This window comes from Pleurodeles waltl, chromosome 3_1, assembly GCF_031143425.1.
Source record: "Pleurodeles waltl isolate 20211129_DDA chromosome 3_1, aPleWal1.hap1.20221129, whole genome shotgun sequence".
Taxonomy (NCBI): domain Eukaryota; kingdom Metazoa; phylum Chordata; class Amphibia; order Caudata; family Salamandridae; genus Pleurodeles; species Pleurodeles waltl.
Window position 1 is genome coordinate 1,352,674,553 of NC_090440.1, and position 27,328 is coordinate 1,352,701,880.

A 27,328-nucleotide genomic window follows, 5' to 3' on the forward strand; every position below is an offset into this window, starting at 1 on the left:
CCTTATAAGATGAGTTCTCGTAGGCAAGCTAGTATTCTTGTCTTCATGACTCACCTACGTCATTTGTGACACAGTTCAGCATGATTACCTATTTGTATGTAAACTCAGTTAGCTTAATTCACACAGTTTTTGTAGTGTTTGCTTAGATTAGTGTGCACTGTTATATGTGTTAGTATTGCATGGTGACAACATTTTGCGGCCACTATTTGATGACTTAGATATCCCTTGAGGAAGCATTATTCCGTCCAACACAGCATGATGGTGTATGGTTTCTCACTTCATAAGATATGTCCGTCATGATGGGCAGAGTATGATGCAATCATGGGCACTGTGCAGATTTATCTGACTACATAATATCAGGACAGTTGTATTGACAAGCTACGTAATTTGACAGTAGGCACATTTCAGTTATCTACTGCGCAGTTGATATGTCACATTACCCAGAGACAGATTTGTTGTGTAAGTGCTATTTATTGAAAAGTGCTGTAGTGCTATCTGAACATTGTCCATGATTGTGAGTCCATTAGAGTGACATCTTACATTGTGATCCTACACAAGGGGTTACGGAAATGCTTTTGACATGCTGGGGTGATGTTTCAGACAGTGCAGAGGGACAGGATTTGCTAATGAGTAGGAGAGGGACAGTCATTAAGTAGAGTTGTTGCAAGACTGGCATGTTACAAAGCGCAGGACCTTGGTAATAGTTGGCCATGTGGCAGGGACTAGTGCGTCCGGGTACTTTTCCGTGTGAAGGTGATCTGTTCCATGTTTTCTTTTTCTGATGTGTGTGTTGCCTCCTCTGTTCTTGGTGGTGGTGGTTGTGAAGGGGCAACACACACCTCAGTGTTAGAAGACGTGGAGTCAGACATCCTGGTCGCTGCTACCAGTGAAGGTCTTAAGGGCAGTACTGCAGCAAAGAGCATCTGCTGGTTCTTGAGAATAGCAGCCACATCACGATGGTAGGCAGCCAGGTCGGCCCTGTCTCTGATCTTTCACATCCACTTATATGTAGTTGAAATGCAGCATATACTAATCATAGCATTGTTATGGCACGATATTGGTGTTAGCATTGGTAATGTGTACAGCTGATGTAGGGGAATATGTGGACATTGGACTGCCTTGATAGTCGTGGCAGTGTCCTATTTCCTCCTCTGAGTGTGCAGGTGTGTTTTAGTGACCAGTTACATGTGTCCTCCCCCTCAATGCTGTTGCCTGAGCAGTATGACATTTGGGATGTTGCACTGTGACCCAGGCACAGGATGGACCCTGGCATATGCTGCGTGTGTGTGACCTTAGTGCTGTGTAGCTCCTACTGTTGATGACATAGGCTGATGTTTACGGGAACTATGGGCTTTCACATTTGACAGGACTGGAACATTTGTCTTGTTTCAGGGGATTGTTAAAGTTGTTATCCTCAGCCCACTAATTTAGGTGTGTATGATCCATGGGGACGTTACTGCCATTGGCTATTTGAGCTGCACATACAGCGGAGGTGGTAGTGGCAACTGTTGTCACTGTTACATTCCAGTTGTCCGTATGGCTAGAGGTTGTTAATTGGGCCCTAGTTAATGTCGGGGTACAGTGGCTGACTTGTGACGGGATGTCAGTTTGACGTTGTGCCCTTCCCTCCTGGCGTGGCTTTACCTTTGCTACATCGTTGGCATGGCAGCATACACCCATGGAACTGTTGTTGGTGTTGTGTTATGGTGTGCCCCAGCTTCTCTCTGTACAGGCTATGCCCCCATGCCATACCCCTTTACCCATGCCACTCCATGTATAAGATGACTTCCATGCATTTTGTGGTCGGTATCCCCCCCCGGTTTAGTTGACATTAGTGCATTTTAATTCCCCATGCGACTTACCCTGCATGTGCGTTGTCTCCTGGTAGTCTGCGCTGTCCTGTCCTTGAATCCCTGTGACGATCTTCTCAGGGATGACGGCTGCGACCGTCTCCTCCATGTGGTCCAGGGCCTCCTGGTGTGCTGGACTTCCACCTCCAGTCTGCAGTGCTGCCTTCCTGTTCCTGGCCATCTTTTGCTTTGTCCTGCGCTTGCAGTCATGCCAGCGTTTCTTGCACTCGATTACAGTTCTGCGTACTTCTGCCACACTGTTAATCTTGTCAACAATTTATTGCCATATTGCCTCTCTCCTACTGATTGGCAACTTTGAGGTGACAAACAGTTGGTGCTGGTGTTCCTTCACCTCTTTAACCAGAATTTCCTGCTCCTCTGCACTGAAGCAACACTTTATTTTCTTCTTATAAGTGTCCTGGTTCTTGTGTGGGTCCTCCTGGCTGGTTCCGGGTCTGTTGTCATCTTCCTGGGGTCTGTAGTGGCATCTGGGATCCATTTTGGCTTTCCTCTGGTGAAATGGCAGTGTTCAAGTTTTTTTTTTACGCTATTGCGTCAAAAAACGGCGCATATCCGGTTTGCGGGGTGGTATATCGACCCACAGTCATTTCCACCGCATTAACGTTGTTTTGCTTTACGACTTGACGCTGCGGTGTGCGTCAAAATAAATGACTCCCACCTGTGGTTTGCGCCGCCGTGCGTCAAAGTATAAATTTGACGCCCGCAAGGCGCACCAAACTGACGTTAGCCGGTGGTAATATTTTTGACGCAAAACTGCGCCGGCGCAGTTTTGCGTCAAAAATCATAAATATGGCCCCTAACTTTTTAACTGCTTCATACCCAACCCGGGGTCACTCTTTAAAAAATAGTTCCTTGAAAACGGCTGAACGAAATTACAGTAATTCACTAAAAAGCACCTTTGTAAGGTTCATTTTAACTTTATGACAAATTTGGTGTAATTTCTTTCTTCATTTTTGTCTGTACTGGGGAGCAAGATTTCCTATTGAAATTAACATCAGAAATTTACATTTTGGGACCTAAATTTTCCATACCTATAACACATACACACACAAACACCTATACACCCACACACATATACACACACACACACACATACACACACACACAAATGAACACTCCAACATATAAATATAATAAATAAAAAAAACAACGGTTAAAGTTGTTTGGAATAGGCACAAGCTGACATTAATAATTCCCCACTTCCACTCAGATACGCCAGTCATGGTTTAGGGAATTAGTTATAAATGGCTCCCCATCATGCACTGCTTATCATCTCACACATTACATCAATCATGATGTGTTAAATGGCACCACTGATGACGTCACTGATTATATGTAAATATAACTATTGTTGAAAGTGATTTTGGAGAGGTGGGCGCAGGACCTGGCCACAGTTAAAGCCCACCAGCCAGCCCTTGCTGCACATGACTAAAAGCCAACTACAGGGCATTAGACGCATGAGGGATGTTGGGCACAGAGTCTAGCCACATGCTCATCGCCCACCTGCAATGTTTATGTTGGATGCAGGATATGGTGTGACACTATGTGTTGCAGACAACCTCTGCTGTGTATGTCTAAAGTATGTGCATAGTGGAGTTAGACGCTTGGTGAACATACCTTGACCAAAGGCTAGGCCCTGAGTCAAACTTGTTCATGTATGGCTGAATAATGTGTTCTGTGGATGATTGATGCTTAAAGGGATTTAGGTGAGTGGCCTTGCCAAAGGCTAGGCACTGAGTCCAAGTCCTGAGGCAGACTGAATGCAGAGTCTGGCCAGAGACTGTGACTGAGATGTCGTGAGTGATGTAGTCAACGATTTCAATTAGCAAATCATGAGTGATGTAATATGTGGGGTCATATGCAGTGCATGATTAGGTGCTAGTTACATTTAATTCATTAAATTGCAACTGCCATATTTCAGTGTTTTTTGAGTTTTTCAACATTAGTGTGTGTCTCATTCCAAAGCCTAACTATAACGTCACTTTAACTGTTGTTTTTTTTTTTTTGGTGAGTTTCTCTTTTTTAACATAGGTTTAGGTCTTAGCACCCAGCCTAACTATAACATAATTTTAAGCTTTTGTCTACAAAAATGTTACTATTTTAAAATTAAGAAGCTGTTAAGCAAGGAAGAGAAGATGAATCGGCCGAGGAAACAGAAGTGTAAAGGGAATGCTGTATTTATGCAGACATTTCTCTCTTTAACCATTTTTATCCCTTTAAAATACATTATGCATCAAACTAATAAAAAAACAATACATACCCTCACATTTTAACTCTCTGGTTCCATGCCTGCATTAACATCTCACTGTTCTTTTATTTCAGCCTGCTCTTCAGGAAATGCTTTAAATTCAGCATCTCCTATTTCAACAAAATGGCATTCAGAATGGCCTCCCTTTGGTCCTGAACACAAAATGTTAGTACTCTATTTGTTCAATAGAACTCTGCATTGACGCTGCAGTTGATCATTGACGAGTTAACTGGGAAACTGCTGATGGTGTTAAAAGTACATATTTTAGTCTTCATGTCAGAATGTTTTACTGGACTGAATGAGAAAAATATTTGAGAAATCATAGAAAAAGCCTCCTCATTTTTAGCTTTCTAGAGCACTAACTGTAATTTCTATGACAAAAGGAGTCACCTTGTTTTGTTCCTTTGTAAAAGAAATGCTTTAAATTTTACATCTATGATGCCATAATAATGATTTCAGGTATGCTTCTCTTTTGACATAAATATACAATTGTGATATTTAGTGCATACTGAGCAAAAGCAAGAAGAGGGAATACTGTGCGTGCAAGACTACCTGTAGTAGAATGTTAGATGTAGGTTGTTAGGAAGAATCATAACATGTTTGTGTTTAGGAACAGTTTAATGGCTGGGACATTTCTCCTTAAACCTACAATCCGACTTAAGTCAAGTGTCAGTGCCTCATTAAAGAAAGATCCACCATTTTTTACACTGGCAACGAGTTGCTAGAAAAATCAGAGAAACTTTGTCCCAACATTGAGGTGAGCTGCATTACTATAGAAAAGAACTAAGGGGGTTATTACAACTTTGGAGGAGGTGTTAATCTGTCCCAGAAGTGACGGATATACCACCAGCCGTATTACGAGTTCCATAGGATATAATGGACTTGTGATACGGCTGGTGGTATATCCGTCACTTTACCGTCACTTTTGGGACGGATTAGCACCTCCTCCAAAGTTGTAATAACACCCTAAGTGTTGCAGTGTTATGCCTCTTTTATGACTGTTGATGTTTGTTGGCATGATTCTGTTTCAGGCATTAAAAAAAGACTGAGGAAGCGTATATGCATGCAAAAATCAAAGTGCACAATCTCCAATCATACGAAGTGGTTCATATGCACAGTCAACCCACAACTTTACTTGACACAAAGGGCCAAACTGGAAAAAGATAGTTGAAAGTTTTGCCAGAGTATACAGCTCGTCTTTCAGTTCTGAGAGGAGAACTGCATTCATTTTACATTGTTTGGAGTCAGAGGACGTTTTTGAACATCTACCTAATGTGTCAGACAAAGATGCTTTGGACATAAATGAGAATTAAATCTGTGTTAGGAAATAAGATAATAAGTATCTTCCAAAAGGGAGTTCAATATTAGAAAGGTACCACCTTTGTGAAAAGAGTGTAGAGAGAAGGGGAATTAGTGGGGAGGTATATCACAGATCTTTGAAAATTAGCTTACTCATGTAAGTTCACTAGTATTAATAAATAGAGAATAGAGGATCAATTTACATTACGTTGTATTATAGAGAAAGTGAGAGACGATTTATGCCAAAAAGATGATCTGTCATTGGATGAAGTGACAGTTACTGTGAATGCAAGTAGTTAAAGGGCGGTTGTTTTAATAGGAAAGAAAATTTTAATTTCAAGGAACCTGTTATAGATGTGACAACAAAGGTCACATGGCTAACAATAGGGAATATAAGGCTTGGAAAATGTATATAAATCCTGTGGAAAGACAAGACATTATGCTAACATCTGTGCAACCAAACATGCAAAAGTACGAGAGGTAGCGATACAACGATGTGAGACAAACATATGTTAAAAGTGTAGTCAGATAGTTTTACAGGTGAGTCATGGTGACATAAAATAAACCTAGCTTATCATAGAAAGGTAGAGGTCAAAGGAAAGCATGTGTTGTTTGAGTCTGGGGGTAACCATTTCACAAGTATCAAAAATATTTTTCATAGAACAACTTGCAGGTAATATTGAACTGCTGAAACCTGACATTGAAACAGGTTATAGGATCAATGACATATTACCATTGAAAACAAAATTGATTCACCCAAAAAATTAAAACATATTGTTTACAAAAATATAACCATTCTATACTTAAACACAAACACAAATATCGATACTTACAAAAATATTGTTACCTTTAAATAAATATATAAAAAGTACAACATATTAAAACAAACAATAACAACTACACTAATATCTCAAAACATAAAGCCAAGTATTACAAAATAATATAATAACTCTATATTACTCTAAACATGAAACAAAAATAAACTCTACATGAACCTATAAATCGTCTAACTATAATATTCAAATATTATAACAATAAAATACATTTTAAACACATAAAAAACTTTAAGTACATTTCAAAACATCAAATAATTAATAAACACATGTTTTTCTTCCATTTTGTAGTATCAAGAATAAACCATATTAAATTAAATAAAACCTAAAAAAACAACATTACACAAACAAACTGAAATAAACATTTAACATTAAAACAGAAATACTAATTAGCATCCACCATAAAAGTACTAACTGAGAAAAAAATCTGACTAACTGAATATTAACCAATAAAAACAACTGTAGATCAAATGAAACAATAAAAATAGGAAATTAATAAAGATACAATATAAAAGAAGCCAAAATGTTCAACACTTTCTACATCAAAACAATAAAGCTGCAAGGCCACTAAATAGTGCCAGAGTGCCAACAGAAAACAGAAAAAGAAAACTGGACAAAATACCCAACAACATACACGAATAAGTAAAACATTTATTTTACCAAAGGAGAAAGTAACTTATTTAAAAAATGCAAAAAACAAATAACTAAACAAACTCTGTTTTTTTTTTATCTACTAAACTTTAAGTACAATACAATGTAGAACCTACAGACCAACAAATGCAATTCAGCAATCATGGAAAAAGGCACATAACAAATTAAGTAAAATCAAACAACTTCTAAATATTAGCTAAACCTTAAATGTGAAAAATAAAAAAATAGAACAAAAGGTCCTTAACCCCACAAACTACTCACAAAAAAATGTTTAAAATACAACTTGTAAAACTTTCTTTGCCCCAACAGGAAATAAACCACCTGATCCACACTAGAACACCTCCAGTTGAAAACTGAAAAGAAGGAACTGCAATTATAATCAACATGTACATAAGTATAAAAAGTGATGGTTGTAATATTTAATGTACATTTGCAAAGCAGAAGCAAAATTATTACGATTTATTTAACTGTATGATTAAAATATTTTCTGGAAGAATGACAGAAAGAGCATGATATATCCTCTCACAGAAAGGCAAATAATTAGTCTTTCACATGGGTACACTTAAGCCAAGCAAGCACATGTACCGAGAATGATAATTAGAAAATTACAAAATACTACTCTAATGCATGTTATAAGAAGGCTACAAATAAAATGATGTTTTTATTAATGTGAGAGAAAACAACCACCTCCCAAACGTCACTGGAATTGTAGTAATGCATGTATGTCATAATTTAAAAGAGGTAAGCACTATTTCCCAAGAGCCCAGTACTAAAATTCCAAAATATGTGCTCTCTAAATTACCTGAACACATAACTGTTCAGCTACCTTATATACCCACTTTAAATACCCCATTCCTGAGAGGGTGGCTGTTGTTGTAGTGGCGACCTCCCCACTGGCCCCGTTATGACTTTCCTGCTGGGCTGACTGGTGAAAAAAAAGGTTTCAGGCAGTCAGCCCAGCGGAAAAGTGGTGGCAGCATTGTCACTGGCTCGTGATCAAGCCAGCGGTAATGCCACCACCCACAGGAGACACCAGCACCCTCGTAATGCGAACTGCCTGCACAGAAGACAGTGCCCATTATGAGGGTCCTGGGCAGGGGGACCCGTGCACCTGTTCTCTGCCATCCTTTTCATGGTGGTGAAGCCGTCATGAAAAGGCTGGAGGAGATCCAGGCTGTAATCAGTAGGGCGGTGCTGAGGTGAGCGCCACCCTGGCTGATTGCAACCTGCACCCGCCACCAGCCTGTCGGGATCTCCGATCCCAGCGGAGATGCCAGTAGGTTGGTGGGGCTTCCCACAAACCTCATAATCTGGCGGGCGGTCCATCTCAACCAGGGCGGTCTGACAGCCATCGTGAGTGTGGCAGTGCGAGGGCCTCCACACTTGTAATCAGGCCCTAACTGTAGAGTATGCAACAGTCAGTTTGCTTTTAAAAAATAAAAAAAGAGCACTAGCCTAGTCCTCTGCAACAGAGATAGCTAACCACATTTTAACTTACTTGTAGTAAGCCCATTTTACAAACACAAACAAAGGGCCTGATTTAGATCTCGGCAGAGAGGTTACTCTGTCCCTACCGTGATGGATATCCTGTCCGCCAAAATCTAAATACTATAGAAAACAATGGTATTTAGATTTCGGCAGAGTAGTCCCCTGCTACCCAATCCTCTCACTCCAATCCAACCCACCCACAGCCCCAATCCATCCTACTCTAATACAATCCACTTTAATCCACCCCTTGGCAGTCCAATTCAATTGCATTAATCCACCATACCCCAGTCCAATCCACCCCACTCCAAACCACCTTAATCTACCCTGCTCCAATCCACCCCTCCCCAATCCAATCCACACCACTCCAATGCGATTCAGTCCAATCCAATCCACTCAAATCCACTGCACTCCACTCCAATCCACCCCACCTCACTGCACCCCACTCCAGTCCATCCCACCCCAATCCAATCCACCTCACCTTTATCCAATCCACCTCAGTCAAATCCACCACACCCCACTCTAATCCACCCCATTTTACCCTAATCCACACTAGCCTAATCCACCACACAATGCAATCCACTCGGTTTAATCCAATCCACCCCAATCTGATCCACCCCACCCTAATCCGATACACCGACCCTACCCAATTCAATCCACCCCACCTTTATCCAATCCACCTCAATCCAATCCACCACACCCCACTCTAATCCACCCCATTTTACCCTAATCTACACAAACCTAATCCACCACACAATACAATCCACCCGATTTAATCCAATCCACCCTAATCTGATCCAGCCCATCCTCATCTGATACACCTGACCCTTCCCCAATCTGATCCACTCCACCCCATTCCAATTCACCCTAATGCAGTCCACCCCACTCTAATCAAATTCATCCCATGCCACCCCAATCCAATCCACCCCACTTCACTCCAATCCAATCCACCCCTCCAGGCAACCCCACCCCATTTCAATCCACCCACCCCACTTCAATCAAGCCCACTCTACCCCAATCCAATGTACCCCATCCCAGTTCAGTTCACTGCACTCCAATCCAATCTCTCCAGCTCACCCCATTCCAGTCCAATCCACCCAACATCAATCTAATCCTCTTCAATCAATCCACCCCACCCCACACTACCCCAATCCAATCTACCCCACTCATCCCAGTTCAGTCCACCCCCTCCAATTCATTCCATCCAACCATCGACCCCACTCCAATCCACCCCACTTCAATGCAATCCACCCTACTCCAAACCACCCTGCTCCACTCCAGCCCAATCCAAACTAAAACACCCCACTCCACTCCAACCCATCCATCCCACTGCAATCCAATCCATTCCACTGCAGCTCACCACACCCCAATCCAATCCACCCCACCCCACCCCATTTCAATCCAGCCAACCTCACTTTAATCCAATCCACCCTCTCCAACACACACCATTCTACCCCAACCCACTCCAATTCACACCAATCCGCCCCATTTTATTACAGTTCTATCCATCCCACCCCATCCCAGTTCAGTTCACCCCAGCCCAATCCAGTCCAATCCATCCAGCCCACCCAACTCCAATCCAATCCACCCCAATCCAATCCAACCCAAACCAATTCACCCCACCCCACCCCACCACATCTAATCCACACCACACCACTCAATCCAATCCACCCCACGCCAATCCAATCCACCCCACTCCAGTGTAGTGCACCCCACAACAACGTCAATCCAATCCACCCCACCCCAGCCATGGCATTCCAATTCAAACCACCCACCCAATTCTAATCTAATCCAACCCACCCAAATCCACCCCAATCCACCTCATCCTATTTCAATCCATGCCACTCAATCCAATCCACCCACACAAATCCACCCCACTCCACTTACTCCACACTACTCTACCTATCCAATCCATCCACACTCTACTCCAATCCATTCCACTCTCATCCACCTCGCTCCACTCTGCAACACTTGGCCACTGAACCCCTTAACTCTATTACCCTCTACTCAACCCTACAACACTCTGCTCCCCCTACTCCACTCTACAACACTCCAACAACTCCACTCTACGACACTCTACTCCCTCACTCCACTCTGACATGCTACACCACTAACTTTTAGCCATGCTGGACAGCAGCCACACTGGTATACCATATGGCAAAACACATTGCCAAAGCCAGTAGCTCTTCTATAGGCAAAACCTAATGACTTTGCCAATACTTCTTAAAAAGTCAATACTAATGATGTATGTGGACATCTAATACTCACACAGTAACATAACATATTCTATTAAACATGTTACACTAAAATAGATACATTTACTACTTCCACTACTATTGAAACCATTTAGGTCTTATGTTGTACACTAAAGGGGTCACAATTACTATTTACACTCCAATCTAAGACATTTAAGGGGAAAGCGTTGGACACTAAATTGGTCACACTTACTATTCCAAATCCAATTTAAGCTATTTAGGCAAAGGTTTTGGTTGCCAACAGGGTGACATTTACTATTTCTACTCCCATTCCAATTTCGGCCATTTAGGAGACAGTCTTGAACATTAAAGAGGTGACATTTATTGTTTCTGCTCCAATCTAAGCCATTTATGAGAAGGTGTTGGCCACTAAAGTGGTGAAATTTACTATTCCCACTCCAAACTAACCAGTTACATTAAGATGTTGAACAATTAAAGGGTTACGTTTACTATTCCCACTTCAATCTAAATCATCTAGGGTAAGGTGTTAGATGCTAAATGGTTCACATTTACTATTTCCACTTCAATCCATAATAGTTGGAGGAATGTTTTGGACACTAAAGTGGTCTCATTACTTTTTACAAGTACAATCTATATTCATTTTCTGAACGTGTTTAACACTAAATATAACACATTATGGGGGTTATTCCAACTTTGGAGGAAGTGGTAATCCGTCCCAAAAGTGACGGTAAAGTGACGGATATACCACCAGCCGTATTACGAGTCCATTATATCCTATGGAACTCGTAATACGGCTGGTGGTAAATCCGTCACATTTGGGACGGATTACCACCTCCTCCAAAGTTGGAATAACCCCCTATATATTTAACACAATCAAAACATATTATTAACGAAGTGTTATTTGTTTAAAAATTAGAAAAGAATCAATTAAACAAATGTTTAAAATTAGTTAAAAAATATTTCTTACAAATTAGAAAATATTAAATGTAAAATTAAAATCTCCCCAAACTTTTTCTAAATAAACTCAACCACCTGCTCTATAACAATATAACATTTATGTAAATATATAATTACTCCTAAACAAATGTACAATTAACATTCAAAAATTCTTTATAATATTTACAAATTACATTAGATAGATTAGAAATGAACTATTAACAAAATAATTGCCACACAACAGTAATTGAGTACATAAAAAATAATAAATTAAACATACAAATTAAATAATATACAACAATAATTTTAAAAATGATTTTTTACAAAGATATTAAAAACAAAACGTCGAACGATATTCTTATCTTTGATATTTCTGTCCACATTATTTTTGACATCACAAAATTCCTGACATGATATTTTTGTTCCACTATATTTTAATTTGTTATTTTGTCCAAACACTGTATGCATGGGGGGTGAACCCATTACAATTGAAGACTACTTCATAGGTTTGATAGAATAGAAAATAGTTTTGTGTCTAGTAAAATATATGTTTCCTTCAAAGGCAATACAATTTTAAGTTGTTCCATAAAAACGATCCAGGTCTCATGTTGGAAGACTGTTCATTATTCAAAGGTAGGAAGTAGGAGTTCCATTGAGGAGTTAATGCAAAGATTTCATAAGGAATTTCCCCTCAGCCTTCCACAAGAGGTTTGGATGCTTAAGTGGGTATGTTCATAGCATATGATTGGTAAGACGAGCTCAGCCCAAGTGTAGTTACGTATGTGGAGTTCCTATAATGGTACAGTAAGAAACGTAAGTAGAACTACAAAGATTAAAAACTGAGGGACTCATTGATGATGTGGAATGCACAGAGTGGGTGGCTCCACTGGTTGTGGACTGAAAGGTAAATGGGGATCTTAAGTTATGTGTTGACTTAGGAGAACTGGATAAATGTGTCATGGAAGATAAATAATGCATCCCCAACATTTCTGACATGCTATGTTGAATGGGGATAAAGGGTTCTGCACAATAGATCTCACTTCTGCATGCCAACAAAACAGACTAGATGATCAATCAAAATATTTAACAGCATTCATCACCACATTTGGGACATAGATTTGTAACAGTTCCTTTTAGCCTGATTTCAGCGGTCTCAGTGTTTCAAAGGGCAGGGAAAATTATGTTGAAGGCAGTGAATGAGGTAAAATGTATCAGAGTGATATATTGTTTAGGTTGTAATGTAAGAGAACACATTAAAAGAGTGAAGGAGGCTCTGAGGAAATTATGCAGTGTCAATCTATCTAACCACAAAGGCTGAGAAATGTGAGTTTAGTGAACTTTGATTGAGCACCTGGGCCATTAAATTTCAAGGGGTGGCATAAGACCAAAAGATGAGCTTTTACATACCATAAAGCAGATGATTTGTCCCACTAACAAGTAGGAGTGGGTGCATTTTATTGAGATGGTAGAGTACCATAACAAATTTGTGCAAGTATTTGTGGAGAAGAGTAGGACCCTGAGGAATCTTTTGAAAGAAGTGGTAGATTTTGCATTGGAAGAGAGATATGAACTAGAGTTTATTGACATAAAAAGCTTGCTTCAGCTCTCAACTAAAATATTTGTATCAAATGGATAAATCCATATCCATTACTTATGCCAGCCTTGTGTGTTTATGTGTACTTATAATACAAAGTGAAGGTGATCTGGAGAAAACTGAGGGCCAGATTTACAAGAAAGTGCGCATCAGCTGTGATGTGCCACATTTCTTGCACCCCCCCCACCATGTGTGTGCTATATTTACAATACTGTGCATCATGGTGCACGTTACGACAATAACATCATAATTTATGATGCTATTATGGTACTTTGCAGGATTAGTTCCATAAATTGTGGTGCTAATCCTGCAAAGGAAAGGGAGGACCATTGAAGGTAATGGGCGAATCATTTTAATGCCTGCTCTGAGCAGGTATTAAACATTATGCTAAAAATGGCACAGTGAAATGCTGTAAGTTTCACTGTGCCATTTTTATGGGCCTCCCTGTGGGGAAACGCCCTCTTTGCATACATTATGCCTCGCGCAGGCATGATGTAATGCAAGGGGTTACAAAATGGTGCAATGCAAGCATTTTGCCACTTTGTAAATATGGTGAAGGAGAATGGCCTCCTTAATGACACATTAGTGTAAAAAAATTATGCTAATGTGGTGCAAAAAGGGGCTATGGCCTTGTAAATCTGGCCCTAAGTTTGATTTACAGAGGAAATAAGGAACCAGGGGCGCATTACTTTATTTTAAAAAGGTAGGCCCTAGCAATTTTTTGGTCAGTGAGAAAGTTGAAGAAATTTGTGTGAGGTATTAAATTTAAGGTTAAAAAAGATTGTAAATATCTCAGAGAGATTTTAGTACAAAAAGGCTTAGATTATGTTTATAGGAGGATAGCTAATTGTTTATTATGCCTTCAAGAGTTCCATTTTGAAGTAGACTACATACCTGTAGGTAGAAGTCACCTACCAGCCTCCCTATTGAAACTGGAACAATGTGAGTAATCACTCACACGAGGACTTGGAAGAGGAAAGGAACATAAGGGTGTGTGAGATTGATGAGGCATCATAATAGAAGAGACCTGGAGGATAGGTCTATGGAAGATTTGAAGCTGCAGGAGGTATTGAATCAAATATGAACGGAAGGAGAACTAAAGGAGATTATAGTGAAAAAAGTAGGAAGCTTTGGTCTGTCAAAGATGAATTGCCAAAAAGATAAGGATGTATATGTATGTGTAAGGGGTACTAGATTAGTTCTATTCAAATCCCTCAGGGAGAAGTTAGTAACATTGATGCATAAAGGACATCAAAGAATGTAAAAAACTAAAGAGAGACTGAGAACGACATACTGGTGGACAAGTGTGTATCTTCAAGTGGAAAGATTGATTAGAGATTGTATTCCGCGTGTACTCAATGACAACATGTTAAAACCTTGCACCCAACTCATTGAAATGAGGAGGTTACCTACACTTCCATGGGAAGATGTTGTGTTAGACATTGTGGGAGCTGTAAATGGGGCAGAAAGACAACCATACATTGTGGTTCACATAGAAATGTATTCCAGGTGGCCTGATATGTTCTACATGAATGGGGTAGAGAACAAGCATGTCATAGGGTTTTGAAAAATGTTTTTGCAGAGAAATCATACCCAGTACCAACTTAACGGACAATGGGGCACAATTGTTGTTTAGAAGATGTAGGAATTATACCGGAAAATCTGGATTAGACTTAAAAAATTTGAGTTGTACCACCCAGAAAGCAATGGAATGGTAGAATGATTCAACAGAGTAATAAAATAAACCACCCTAATGGTGAAAGACAATGGAAGCGAATGGATGGATGGGGTGTACTGAAGAGCAGAGATTATAGACTCACTCCACACACTAGTATAGGAAAGACACCTTTCGAGTTGTTCTGGGATAGGAAGCTCAAAACCATAGAATCACCTGCATGGTAGAATGATAAAGAATCAGGGTTATAATTGTTCTGGTTGAACTGGAGGAAAAAAGAGTTGCTGAAAGCCAAGGATTGGTTTCATGTTAGAGAGAGTAGTGATGAAGACATAGGTCAAAGTGGGTGATTGCCTTGATGTACAAAAGCTTGAATGCAGAAATCAGATCTCAACAGAGTGACTATTTTTTACAATTAAGATAGAATATTTGTGTATTTGTTTAATCTAAACAGAATGGCGGTGTACAAATTAGGAGGAGAGAGGGAAAATAACTATAAAGATCGTGGAAGCAATAGTGATAAGAGTAACCAGAGTGGAGAAAAAACAGTGCTGAGAATGAGTAACAGGGAGACTAAGCCCCTTATTACAAGTTTGGCAGTTGGAAAACTCTGACTGCTAAACTTGCAGAGAGGAGGCAGCCGTCATACAGGCTGCCTCCTCCCAGTCACATTCCGATGTTCATGCCGGGCTGACCAGTGGGAACATCATATTACGACATTCCTGCCAGTCTGACTGGCAGAAATAGTGCTACGATATAGGTCTCGGCTCCCTAGAGGGAGCCAAGGCCAATACCATAGCGCTACAGCACCCTCGGAATGCGCACTGTCTGCTAAGCAGGCAGTGTGCATTCCGAGGGTGCTGGGCAGAGAGGCCCCTGCACTTCCCATGCCATCTGCATGGGTACTGCAGGGGCTCTCCTGTGGCCCCCAGCACTGTGTTTCTGCCAGCCTTTCTATGGCAGGGTCCCTGCCATGGAAAGGATTACAGAAACAGGAGTTGTGATCAGCATGGCGGTGCTGAGTTCAGCGCCGCTGTGGCTGACCACGAGTCCAACCACCATCAGCCCATCGGAGACCTTGTTCCTGGAGGTGACAGTAGTCCCCTGGTGGTCGAACCACCAGGGTCATAATGTGGCAGTCGGACCCATGTAGTGCGGCGGTCCGGCCATCACTACGAGTCTGGTGGTCTTTGGACTGCCAGACTCATAATGAGGCCCTAAACCTCTAAATATTTGGAAGATTTTAAAACTTAAGATGTCAACAGCTTAACAACAATGTGTGAGCTTCATATGAAAGGCCTGATTCACAAAGGTAACTTACAATTTTGAGTCAGTTTACACTTTGGTGTTTACTGCTTTTTGTTACTCACAAACTCTGACTGTAAAGTAATTCTAAAAAAAAAACCTAGGGATAAATCCAGCACTACACATGGCCAATGAATGGCACTGCAACACCCTCCCATATAAATAATGGAGGTAGAGATTTAAATAAAAGCCCATAGGAAATAATGTTGAGTAAATAAATGAATAACCTATAACATATTTTTAGTTTTTTTCTAAGTAACAATAAATGTTATTAAAAAATAATTACATTGTAATTGACCCCCTACCACATGTTTAATAATTACTAATGCATGTTATTTTTTTCTGAAGGTGAGAATTTATTTGTAATTTGAACTTCTGAAAAATAATTTTAATTTAATTTATTTTAATTTATTATATTCCCATTAATTAAAGTTTTAACTCAATGTTAATTGTTTATTGCTGTAGCATGTTTTATTCTGTTCTACATTTATATCGATTTAAATCTAAAAAATGAATTTTCATTACTATTTAAACTCAAAAATGTTAAAATGTATTTTCAATTTAAATACATTTTTTTACTTTTCCTATACTTTGTTAAGGGAGATTCTGCAGTCGGTGGATATCTCTGCATGGCAAAATATAGGGACACATTCTACTTAAGCCATTCTGCTTTAGTATAAACCTACTAAATGATTTAAATTGAGTGTCAGTGACTCTGTGGAAAAAGATCTATCTTTGTTACAAAGTCACGGTCTTGAATGGGTTAAGAAAAATAGGTATCTCTGGGTTGTTAGTATCCAGATATGCCGTGACTGGCCAATTAGAAGAGGGCTAGTCAACACTGCTTGGCTGGGCACTACATGAACAATATGTTATGGAAGCCATTACAGGACTTAGGTACATGATCAGTGCATCTTGGAAATTAATTTAAAAAATATATATTTGGGGACAGTGTTTTTGCACTCTGACACCTAGGGTTATGTGGGAGAGTACAAAGGAACCCCCCACTCAATTGGTTGGTCACAAAATGGACACCATATGGTGGTAGCCATTACAGTACTGATGGACATTGTTCCTATTGAAAGTGCAGTGAATGCCATTTTTTGAGGGACACTAAAAGGAGCACATATAAACACATTTTAATCACAATATAAATTATTTGTTTGTGGTGTTATATTTATTTTAGAAGTCTTGTGATTTGTCAAGTGGTTTTAGGATGTACAAAATGCCAAACCTTTGGTGGAATGTGATGAGCCATGTTTGAGACCAAACTTTTTTCTCTCATGATTTTCTCACTGGGGTGATGGAAACTGTTCCAGAAGAAAAATGACAGGACATGTTCTGTAAATTCACACTATCTTCCTCAGCCATGTGAGAATAAAGTCTAATATTCTGAAGAAAACATATACTTCCAAAAGCAGCAGCCTGCCAGTAGATTCCCAAGTATTCTACTGCAGCTTTCTACAATATTCTAATGATTAGCTAGCTGGGCCAAAACTGAGATGGCATGGTTTGCAAAATAGCATGGACTGGGATGCCAGCCCCTAGTAATTATTAGTGGATGAGATTAAATCAAGCATTGAGTCCATCACTTTTTTGTATACTTTAGTATGTTGCCTTGGTTGTATTCTGGTTCACGGGGGACCAGGCCTGGCAATTTTGGCTAGACTGTTCCCAATGGAGAAAGGTCAAGGCTGATTATGGCTGGATCCAAACTCAGGTGGCATAGTGTTCAAAATAAGAATGGACATGGATGTGGCCTGAGTAATTACTAAAGGCTGTGATTAATTCAAGCATTCTATTCATCACTTTTTGTATACTTTAGTGTGTCACGCTACATGGGATGAATATGGCCAAACATACACTGTATTGCTGGAACCAAGGTATTCCTGGCTGACGAGCCCTAACTTGGGCAAAACCATTCCTAGGTTACTTATGAAGTAGTTCAGGGAGGACCTGACAGATGGGATGCTCTGTTTCCATTGGAGTAGGGTCAAGGCTGATTTGCATATGGGTAGGTCCAAACTTGGGAGGCATGGTGTTCCAAATAAAGGATAATCTGTGATGCAGCCTCTAGTAATTTATTCAAGCATTTCATCCATCAATTTATTTTGTATACTTTAGTGTGTTGCCCTAGATGGGTTGAGTGTGCCCAGACATGGTCACGTGCCAGCTGTGTTGCTGGAACCAAGCTATACCTGTCAGACACCCTAACTAGGGTGAACGTGGTCCTAGGTTGCTTGTGTTCTGGTTCATGGAGGACCTGGTCTGGCAGTTCAGGCTGGACTGTCCCCACTGGAGCAAGGTGAAAGCTGATTTGTATAAGGGTGGGTCTACATAAAGGTAGTATCAAAATAACTATGACGTGGGATACAGCCCGGAGTAATGTCCAGTGGCTGTGATAAATTTCAGCATTTCATTCATTACTGTTTTGTATTTTTTAAATAGTCACTCTAGATGGGATAGGTATTCCCTGGTCTAGTTCCTTGCACAATGCCATTAGAACCAAGTTATACTTGGCTGATAAGCCCTAATTAGGGCAAAACCAATCCTAGTTTGCTTGTGTTTTGGATCAGAGAGGGCCTGGCCTGGCAGTTCGGGCTGAACAGTTCTCTTAGGAGCAGGGTCAAGGCTGGTTTGCATATAGCTGAGTCCAAACTAAGGTGGAATAGTGTGCTAATTAACGATGTCCTGGGATGTGGCTGCAGTAATTATGAGTGGCTGAGATTAATTCAAGCATTCCATCCATCACTTTTTATACACTTTAGTGTGTCACCCAAGGTGGAATAGAAATGGCCAGACATGGGTTCCGTGCACACTGTATAACTGAAGCCAAGCTGTACTTGGCTGAAGAACCCTAAAAGGGTGGAACCATTCCCAAGTTGCTTATGTACTATTTCAGGGAGGACATGGCCTGGCAGTTTAGGCTTGATTGTTCCCTCGAGGCTGATTTGCAAGTGTCTGGGTCCGAACTAAGGTAGCAAGATGTGCAAAATAATGATGCAGCCTGAGTACTTTCCAGTGGTTGAAATTAATTCAAGCGTTCCATCAATCACTTTTTTGTACACTTTAATGTGTCACCCTATTTGGAATTTGTATGTCAAGACATGGATCCTGAGCATACTGTAACACTGGAACCAAGCTGCCCCTGGCTGATAAAGCCCTAACTAGGGTTGCTTGTGGTCTGGTTTGGGGGTGGGGGGGTTGGCCTGGCAGTTTGGGCTGGATTGCTCCCAAACTGGAGAAGTGTTGCACAATGGTTAGAGCGGCAGACCCTGATGCAGAGATCTTGCCCGGGACCAGGGTTCAATTCCCACCTTGGCGGGTCTTGGGCTCAATTCCCTTGGACCAGATAATTCTCGCCTCGGTGCCTAATCTAATTAATGGGTCCCACTCTGTAACTCTGGGCAATAGCTTGCTTAATCTCCACAACAGCCCTGACAGTGCTTGGATGCCTGGGGTTGCCCAGGAGTGGGTGCCTCACAGGGAAAAGCCAGAAGGGGTTCCACAGTGGTATGCGTACAGTGCCTTGAGGCCCTAACGGGTGAGTAGTGCGCTATACAAGTGCGAAGTTTATGTTTACGTTTCCCATTGAAGGAACAGTCAGGGCTGATTTGCATATAGCTAGGTCCAAACTCAGGTCAAATGGAGTACAAAATAAAGATTGACTAGGGATGCACTCTAAGTAATTACCAGAGTCTGTGATTATTTCAAGCATTCCATCCGTCACTTTTTTGTTTACTTTAGTGTGCTGACCTAGGTGGGATAAGTATGGCCAGATTTTGGAGCTTTCACACTGTGCCACTGGAACCAAGCTATTCCTGGTGGATGTGCCCTAACTAGGGTGAAACCAGTCCTAAGTTGCCTGTGTTCTGGTTCATGGAGAACCTGGACTAGCAGTTTGGGATGGCCCTTTAGAGTAGGGTCAAGGCTGATTTGCATATGTCTTGGTTCAAATTGAGGGTGCATCGTATGCAAAATAATGATGGACTGGCATGTAGCCCTGAGCAACTAGTAGTGGCTGAGATTACTTCAAGCATTTCATCCTCAACTACTTTGCATACAAATGAATAGCTAGAGCGCTATCATTCTGTATTTATGACAAAAAGTGTAACCTACCTAAAGCTGTCTTGAGTGAATCAAAGTTGTAAAACTTAAGAAATTTCCGACGGAAGTGAACAAAATGTGGGCTTTCTTTTTCTCATAGAAGACATGGTGAGTGGCCTAGAAAGCTAAAATGAGAACACATTTTTCATGAGCTCTCAAATATCTTCCTAATCCTTATCAGTAAAATATTCTGACATGCAGACTGAAACATGTACTTTCAGCTTTAACATCAGTCCGTCAGTTAACTCTGCCCAACTGCCTGAGTCACTCTAGGGTAAAATATAAGGAAAATGAAAACATTTGTTTAATTCGAAAATATTCAAAATATTTCTATATTAAATATTAATGCAAAATAATTGTATATATTTATTTTAGAATAAAATAAAATCTACAGTACTATCAACTTAATGTTGAAATAATTATTTAACTATTGGAAATATATGAAATTGAAATTAATTTTCTGAAGGATAAATTAAAAATTAGATTCCCACCAAAAGATTTTTTTATTATATATTAACAATTATTAAAAGTGATTACAGCATTATTTAAAATGCATTAAGATAACTTTTTAATAATTAACTATTGTTACATTAATTTTCAATAAATTGGGTATTAACATACCTAATTATTACATCATAAATATGTTTTTATATTTTTTACATTAATTTACGTGTATGCGTTTTTTAACTATTATAAATAATTCAATTGAACATTATTTCCCATAAAGGTTTATTTTAATTACCTGCCATCATTATTTCCTATATTTTCTATGGGACGGTGCTGCAGTACCAGTGGTTTACCAAATGTGCTGCTGTGATGGACTTACTTCTTTTTTTAAAGTATTTAAGTAGACTCTGATTTTGTGAATAAACCAGAAGTAATGCACTTCCTCAAAAGTGTAATTTACCTTTGTGAACCAGACTCTATGTTTAATCCATATGTGAGTATTTGTGATGCACCTTATGTTTGTAAGCTCACCTGTGGCCTCCACTGCCTTCTGCCAGCCTTGTCATCGTAAGGACTCTGCCATAAAAAGGTTAGTGGAAAGGAAAGTCTGATCAACTCAGCGCCACCGTGGCTGACCACAACTTCGACTGCTGCCAACCTGTCAGAGTCTGTGATCCTGGAGGCAGTCATCTGGAAGTCCAACCACCAGGGTTATAATCTGGTGGTCGGACCACCAGGAGTACGGAGGTCCAACCGCCACCACAAGTTTGGCGGTCCTCAGACCACAAAACTTGAGATCAGGCCCTAAGTTAGTTGCCCAGAATCACGGCTTTCCGGCTATGCCGAGACTCGGACCTGGTTCCACAGTTCGAAAGTTGGCAGCTCTGGCGGTTTTGCCACAATTTATAAAGTAACGTCTAGTTATAGGGTTGAGCTACCAACAGCACCTAGAGCCGAGATAGAGCCAGCCTTCAGATTTGAGCCTGGCTCGAGGTTTAAGTGGCTCGTTCACCTCAAGCGTCTACTCATCCCCTCCAGTGCCCAAGGCTCTGGGCGCAGCATCCCTCGGCTGCGGATGGAGAACTTCGAACGATAGACTTCCAGTAGGTCCACCTTGAAACCAGGCGCCCTGCTTCTAATGGGAGGGTCACGCCCCCATTTGCGAAGAGCGGGCCGCGAGACGAGAGGGTTTCTGACCTTTTCCTCCCATGCCTCCCCCGTCCTTGGATCTAACAGGATGACGGCGACCTCAATAACACTGTATAATGCGATTATGAAAAGGGCAAGGCGCGCCGTGGAATCCGCGTTCAGCGCAGCCTGGGGACCGAGAAGCCCTGCTCGCCTCTTCCAAGAACAGCGCCGAGGCCCAGACCCGCTCCGTGACCCCATCATTCCTTCCCCGCTTGCTCGTCCTACGGGGGCACACCGGCGCGGAGGAGCCAGGGCGCACCGACTCTTCCATATCCTAAACAGCCCACTGTAAGACTCGATATCTTTTCATTTAACGGAACCGGATGACTGGTAAAAGTGGCTGTCAAAGCACTGCATCATGCATATTCTTATTATGGATAACCCTCAATGGTTGGGAGGGGCATTTTAAAGCGCCTGTGCCCTGAGGCAGAGCTCGGCATCTGTCTCTCAGTAAGGCCCGATCAGTGATGTCCTGAATTAAAAAGGATCATCGTTTGACATTTCCTCACTCATCTCCGAACATCGAGGTTCCACTCCTGCTTTGGGAGCAAAAAGCCACCGCCAGCACCCTGCCCATATTCATCAGCCAACGCATTGTCTCTGACAGCACTGCGCACCACCAGACTTAAATTAGAGGGAGTACTGCACATCTGAGTAGACCTGTTCGAGGGACTGTGATGTGAAGTCAGCTCTTTCCCCCAGCGCCCCTTATTCATAAGTCTCCCGTTTCATTATATGTGGTGCCCAAAACGAGGCGTTTGGCGCTTCAGGTAAAACTTAACTTCGCCTCTGGAGCGCTAATGCTACTTGGGGGACAAAGGCAATTTCGTGCCTTTTGTTGAAATTTGGGGGCACCTAATCAAGGTGGCCTGAAGGCACTGCCTTAGTTCCCTTTATGGAAGCACCAAACTGACCTGATTCCCTTAATCAGAGCTCTCCATTGGTGTGTCTCAGTCAGAAAACTCTACTTTTCGGAGTTAGAACCATCTGGTGTATACAAACCCCACGCAGGGCACTGAACGGGATGGCAAACTGGTGGTGGATCCTTCGCTTTTTTGTTGTTGAAAGAGGAGCCACTCCCAATCTCCTCAGTATCGAAGGTGAGCGCTTGCATCTCAGAGTGGCGAACTGTTTTGAGGGCTGTCGATAAAAGTCAACAATATAAGTGCGAATGGACAATACTTGTTCATTTGAGGAAGCAACATTACATGACCTTTGACATCAATGCTCACACAGGAAGTACTTTATAGGAAGAACTGTGGCCAGAAATGATAATGAAACAAGAAAAACATAAAGGGTGTTTATGTATAATTAGAAGCCCTGTTGTACAGCTTATAGCATTTTGAAAAATAGAGAAACAAGTAAGACTTTTTAATAAACATAGATGCTTCCCAACTCATACTTCTTTGAAGCAGAGAGGAGTGCATTGTACTAACGGTGGGTACTTTTTAAAAGTGAGTTGTGCATCACAACTACACTCCATGAGAGTGTTAACACAAACCAAATGAGCGAGTACGTCATACTGATGCATACAGGTAGGTAAACCTGCAAGTATGCTTGCATTTGCATAAAGTACATGTGTGTGCCCCAAAATATAGGCATATTATAAGCTAATGCCCTAATTCGTTCAAAAATATTATATTGTAATTTGTAGAGGTTGGCGTAACTGGCAATTCTCTCTAGCATAATCATTTGTATTTTCCACAAAATTACTCCTAATTATGCACAATTTGTGTGAAGCGTAATCCAGCATTTAGCACTATTTTCTTAGAGCAAAATGCACTTGCATGTATAAAATGGGTCAAATGTTGCATTTTGAGGTAAGAAAATAGCACTTAATGCTATAGGATATCAACAGCAGTAGCCAGCAGCCTCTTGCTGTCTGTTAGTTGGTTGTCCCTGTGCTCAAGCAGTAGGATTTGTGCCCCAAAGCACTCTTAATTACTCAAGCTATCATAATAGCATCATTTTTGTAATTTCGCATCACAAGAATAATGTGTAATTACGAAAATTACTCAAATTACTCCCGCATAATTACAAATTCCCCAGACCTAGTCATCTGCTGCAAGCACGCTTTGTATTGCAAAATATCAGTTTTTCGTCATCATACAGTATCTCAAATTGTGAGCTTTGCGTCTATGCTTCTCTTCATTCTGCTGTCACTTGCAGACTTGCCTTCCCTATATCTACGGCGTCTGCTTAAGGAGACTCTTTCCATGTGCTACATTAGTGTTGGCGGCATTCCCACCAAATAAATATGTATCTTCAATACTAAATCTATGCTTACCTTCATGCACTTACCTTCTCAATATTTTGGTCCTCTGTATTTTGAATGCACAATGTCTTGGTAGTTGCTGTTTCGACACACAATCCTTGTTGATGCAGTCAGCCTGGCATGTTGGCAGGAGCCTGGATCACAGGCTCACCGAGAGGCAAAGCTATCTGCTACCTGCTGCTTCAGCACACAGTTGTAAGTCAAACCTTAACATCCTTTGGATGGAGCCAAACATCATAAAATACTTTATTTTTGTTGCAAAATGCATTCACAACCGGGAAGGGCATAGACAATACATCACACAATGTACATGCTCAACCAACTCTCTGGGTAGTGCTTATATTGAAAATGACATTTTATGGACCTACATAACTACTAAAGTTGGAGTTGTGAAGGACACTGTCATAAGAAGCAGAGTCAATGTCCGTCAGTCTAGGAATACTTTTTTTTTTTTTTTTTACAAATTCTGCTAAGAAAATAATAAGTAGGAAAGCTGTTCTGGTTTAGGAAACTACTCACAAAGAAACCGTATTTTTGACATGTTGAGCAGTTGATGCACCGGCTGTGGAGATCTTTGTGTACCCAGCAGGTTTTAGGGCATAATACTGAAAAGTGATGTGGTTAATGTAAATTCTGGAAAGTTGTATGAAAGTGTGTGTGTGTGTTTGTGTTAGCGCTGTTGGCTAATATTTTGTTACAGGTAATCTTGTGTAACCTCAAGGCACATGGTAAAATGGCTCATTCAGTTATACACCCTCTGAACCAGCTGCATGTGACCTGCAAGAAATACGTTTGATCCTCTGCAGGATTTAAGTCGGTCTATCAATATTGTTAAGATAAAAGTGTTCAATTGAGTTATAACAAACATTTGGTACTGCATGCCAAAAAAATCAGTTTGCATTGTGTGTTCTGTGAATGGTTATTTGTTTAACTGGCACCAGAAAACGACACGTCTGGCATTGATGTAGAGTGCACGTAGACCAAAATAAAATCATGCACGTGTAAAGAGGTGGAAAAAAAAAACTTTTCAAAATTCACTTCAGCTCTAATCTAGTTCTGAAGTACACTGGGTGCTTTCTCTTTTGAGATGAAGGGGACCGGCTACAGAGATCGAGATTCCTTTTCTGCATAGGCAAAGGAATTGCTGATTATCAGGAAATAAAGCACTTGCTCAGGCACTTCAGCCTCTGCAGGCTGTGGCTCTGCTCTTCGATCCATACACAGATGACAGTGCGAGGGGCCACAGATATTGAGTTAGGAGGCCTCAATCCAGCCCATGGGCCTTATGTTGGGCAACACTACTTGAGCGATAGATCCCCCAGTAAACGAAGTGAGTGTCCCTGAGGGGGTCTGATCTTTCTGAGCCCCCTCAAGTAACAGAGTCTGAGTCCCCTTTGAGTGAAAGCGTGGTAAGACCCTGAAATTAGATCCACTCTGGAGTGAGAGCTCTTCAGTTCGCTGAATCAGAGCCTGTGCTCTGTTGTAGATATCACTCCTCGGCAGTCCTTAATTTGTCAAGAAAAAGGTGCCGGTGCCCAATGCCCTCCTCTTAAACACGCAGCTGCTGCAGTTAAATGTGTGAACACGGAATACTGAGGCGGTGTAATCCTGAAACCATCTCTGGCCTCTTCAATCCATTTACAGCCACTCCCAGGCCCCTCAGCTCACTCTTGTAGCTTTCTACTTTCTCCCTTTGTGACGCTTTTTCGTTTTTCTCTTCCTCCTTATTTCCCCTACGTGTCTTTGGCTTGCAGCAAATGCTTGAGGCAGAGGTATGAGCCCCGGCACTCAAACATAAGGGTTGGTGCTCAGCACCGGAAACAACAAGCACAAATTAAGCACTGCTCCTCGGATCCTAGAGTCAGAGACACTTTAGAACCAGAGCTCAGAGTTCTTTTTTTGTGGTGGAGTTACAATTCCTTAAGCACTTCAGTCTGGCCTTCTTTGTGTTTTGGAGTAAGTTCTTCTTTATAGTTGAGTCTCCTCAGGTCCTATAGCTAAGACCCCATGTCTTGGAGTAGAAGCCCCCTCAGTATTTTCACCAGAACCTGCTCTGTCTTTAGGGTGAGAGCCCCTTGAGTCATAGCCATTCAGTCGCTGCAGCTAGCACCGTCAGTCCTTAGAGTCACAGATCGAGCATGCACAGTGCTTGGAGCCAGAGTGCCATCATTCTTGCAAGTCAGGGACTCCCTAAGTCAAACCTGCTCAATCTTTAGTGGGTAGACACCTCCTTGGTTCTTGCAGTCAGAGGCTCCTTTTGTCAGAATCCCAGGGTAGACCCCCCCCCCCCCTTGGTGCTAAGCCCCCTTGAGTCATATTTTCTCAATCTCTGGGGTAGACACCACCTTGGTCCTTGCAGTCTGAGCCCCCTTGAGTCAGAATCCCTCAATCTTTGGGGGGTAGAATAAGTGAAAAACGTATACCTAACTTCTCAGAATTCATGCTTCACGCACATAAGGAGGAGACGAGGAGTCATATTTACAATCTTTGGGGATGCCTTCTAATCACTTCTATTGTTTACTACCTCCAAGAACCCTTTATTCTGCTCCTGGCTGCCTCTCGTAGTAGGGCATGTTGCACAAATGCACCAGTATCTGATCTCTCAGTCGTGCTGTAGTCCAAGAACACTTATCCCAATCTAATTCACCTGCAATCACAATGAATTACCAATTATTTTATTAAGCAGTTTAACATTCAGACTTGTTTCATTGTGTTACTGGTGCACACTTTGTGAATCACTCTGAAATTATTTAATTTAACCCAGCCAGATTCTTAACTAGAGACAGGTAGTCACATATGACACACAACAGAAACAGGATAAAAAATGTGCAATAAAATTAGCAAACGCATAAACCATTTATACACAAGTGCTTTAAACTGAAAGGGACACTGTACAGAAAGGTTTTACATGATACCTAGCGTTTTGGCCCATGACTCATTTACGAAGGGTACACCACAGACGCAGAGTTGTCTCTAGGGAAATGTCAGCAGTAACAGGGGATCCGCCATCTGAAATCTGATGGTCTGGGGCACAACGTGGTCTCTAGAGAAATGCCACGAGTCTTGCAGATAGTCCACACTCCGAATGAAAGTCTAAGAAGTATAGGGGACGCTAGAGACATGTCCGGGATCTCAGCAGCCCCCTTTACTAGACATTCAAACTCCTCTGGAGCTAACACGACCTACTAAAGTCTC